Raw genomic sequence first — 3527 nt, forward strand, 5'->3', positions numbered from 1 at the left:
CCTTCTCTGGGGTGGGGCTGACTTCCCACAGTTTGTTTATAGCCACCTACCTGGCTCACAATTCAGAACCCCTCTTTTACACCCCCATACCTGAGTCAGCTCAGCTGCCATTTGGAGTCATGCATTCCAAATAACCTGCCAGCTCTCTCAAGCTAGTTATTTACATTTGCAGAATTCTTCTTATCAGGCTTTTAATTACGGTGGCTGCATTTCTTTTGGGAAGCAGGCCTGGATCGGAGCACGTGGAAGAACTAGCCTGGAGCGAGCAGCTGCCATACGTAATCCATGCCCATTCGCACCCCAATTTCCTGGGCGCCACAGAAGTCATCCAACTGGTTCTAAAACTCCTGGTTTCAATCCACAGTCTTTGAGGATGGGGAAGACTGTAGCTGCTTCAGAGTTAATATCAGTAGGTGATTGATGGCTGTGATTACTCCGAGGATTAATATTCTTGTCCAGACTGAGATGCTCAAAGCAAAACCCAACACAAGAGAAACACTATAACACATCAAAGCACCTTTATTAAAAAAAAAACCAGAGGTTAAATCTGCACAACGTGCATTGCCACTCAAAGAATAGAATAGAATAGAATAGAATAGAATAGAATAGAATAGAATAGAATAGAATAATAGACTGGACTAGACTAAACTAGACTAGACTAGACTAGACTAGACTAGAATAGAATAGAATAGAATAGACTAGACTAGACTAGACTAGACTAGACTAGAATAGAATAGAATAGAATAGAATAGAATAGAATAGAATAGAATAGAATAGAATAGAATAGAATAGAATAGAATAATAGACTAGACTAGACTAGACTAGACTAGACTAGACTAGACTAGAATAGAATAGAATAGAATAGAATAGAACTGGAAGGGACCTTGGAGGTCTTCTAGTCCAGCCCCCCGCTCCAGCAGGAGAACCTATACCAGCAGTAGGCAACCTTGGCTCTTTTATGACTCGTGGACTTCAACTCCCAGAATTTCTGAGCCAGCTGGCTCAGGAATTCTGGGAGTTGAAGTCCATAAGACATAAAAGAGCCAAGGTTGCCTACTCCTGACCTATACCATCTCAGACAAGTGACTGTCCAGTCTCTTCTTAAAAACCTCCAGTGATGGAGGGCTCACGATTTCTGGAAACAAGCTAGTCACATTTTTTTCAGTGCTGTTGTAACGTTGAACGGTCACTAAATGTACTGTTGCAAGTCAAGGTCTGCCTGAATTCTCTGTCTATATTTACAGGAAGCAAGTTCTAATGAGTTTAGTCAACCCTACTCTCAGGAAAATGCACCTCAGTTTTTATGTTCTTTTCCTCTACGTTTATCCATCACACCTACCCACAATTCATTCTAGAGGAACACAGTGACAAACGCCAGACAAACCAGTTTGTCTCAAAAGGCAGGATAACAATCTAACAATTAAACAGGTAAAAGTCCACCCAGCTAATTGGAGAACCTGGGACAATATAGAATAACACTACACTCTTTTCTTTTTCTTAAAAGTACATAAGCTACATTGAGGCTTATAACCGCATCCATCCTTTTTTTACAGGGTAAATTTCTCGTTGACCTCATCTACGTTTTTTCCAAAATTGGACCATGGAATCGTTGGAAGACTTTACCTTCTATTTTTAACTTGCTGCCAAAACTCTTAACAATCACAGAACTGGCTGAAATTCTTCTGGAGAAAGAAAAAAACAAACAAACAAGGATTGAGAAAATGTTGCCCCTTGTAGAACTGAGAGTTATTTGTCATGTAACTCTTTAAAACTCAGATTTTGATTCAGAGGTAGCCACCTTAGAATGTAGCCACCTTAGAAAGAGTTCCAGGTATGCTGACTCACACTTCTCTCTCCCCGTTTCTTCCACAACCTCATTTTAAGTTTCGATTATTGTGCCTCACACATCTTTGTCTAACTGTATGTATTCGATGAAGTTTCAGCCTGTGTGATAAAGCGTGTTCTGCCATGTCCGATGCCAGGGTAGTTGGAGGGCCAAATGTTGACTCAAGCAGAGCTGCTGAGTCACAGAGATGACAGCGTGTCTTGTTTAATGCAACAATAAGGGTGGGAAAGAGGCCACAACTGAGTCATTTTTTACATGACACAGCTGCCAACTTTTCCATTGACCTTGGCTGCTGGATTCCATAAGAACCTTCATGAGATCAGACACTGCTGGTTACAGTAAAATCTCACTCAAAGAAGGTCTAATCAGTTGACAGATAGATAGATAGATAGATAGATAGATAGATAGATAGATAGATAGATAGATAGATAGATAGATAGATAGATAGATAGATAGATAGATATAGAGAGATAGAGAGAGATACAGTAAAATCTCACTCAAAGAAGGTCTGATCAGGTTTTATATAGATAGGGAGAGAGAGATAAGATAGATAGATAGATAGATAGATAGATAGATAGATAGATAGATAGATAGATAGATAGATAGATAGATAGATAGGTAGGTAGGTAGGTAGGTAGGTAGGTAGGTAGGTAGGTAGGTAGGTAGGTAAATAGAGAGAGAGAGAGAGAGAGAGAGAGAGAGAGAGAGAGAGAGAGAGAGAGAAATAGAGAGATGGATAAAGATAGATAGATAGATATTTAGATAGATAGATAGAGAGAGAGAGAGAGAGAGAGAAGATAGATAGATAGATAGATAGAGAGAGAGAGAGAGATAGAGAGAAAGAGAGAAAGAGAGAAAGAGAGAGAGATAGAGAGAAAGAGAGAGAGAGAGAAAATAGAGAGAAGAGGAGAGGAAGAAGAGGGAAGTAGGGAAGAAAGAGAAGAAAGGGAGAAAGAAGGTAAAGAAGAAGAAGGAGTGTGGATACAGTGAAAAGGGAAATGGGAGAGCAACACCAAAAGTCATGTGTATGTATTTATTTCATTTTATTAAAAGTATCTTATATATAAGAATGTAAAAAGAATGTATGTTAACATCTGATAAATATCACGGTATATGTATGGGGGAGAGTTTTGAAAAATAACAAAATAAAAAATAAAAATTTTAAAAAGGAGTCCTCCTTGCTGTGTGATGCCCACAATCACGCCGGAAGGCAACGCTGAGGGACTGATGGATCCAAGGTCACTTGGCGATCTACAAATGAATTCAAATTTGTGTGTTCTGAATTTGACCCATCACTGCAACCAGAGTACCACAGCATCCACCGTTCCCACTATTTTTATTTTTTTTTTTAAAAAAGAGTAAACATCTCAAAGATATTTTTTTTTTTAAAAAAAGATGATTTTGGTTTTATTGTTATTGTGCTGATGTTGCCAGTCCTGTCATTTGTTATGCTTGTGTAACTACATTAGAATTGCCAGCTTGTGTTTTTGTGTGTGTGTGTGTGTGTTGTTTTGTTTGTGACAAGTTTCTCAGGTTGAACAACTACCTGGAGTTAGATACTGCAGCTTGTATGCCAGGAAAGGCTCTGCAAATTGAATTCAGCTGATGCAGAAGAAAAAGGCTGTATCTATTTATTAATCACATCCATATAGCCACTCCTCTCACACAAAGGGAGGGAAAG

Source organism: Protobothrops mucrosquamatus, unplaced genomic scaffold (assembly GCF_001527695.2).
Source record: "Protobothrops mucrosquamatus isolate PMUCROS unplaced genomic scaffold, P.Mucros_1.0 scaffold_229, whole genome shotgun sequence".
In the NCBI taxonomy this organism is placed as follows: domain Eukaryota; kingdom Metazoa; phylum Chordata; class Lepidosauria; order Squamata; family Viperidae; genus Protobothrops; species Protobothrops mucrosquamatus.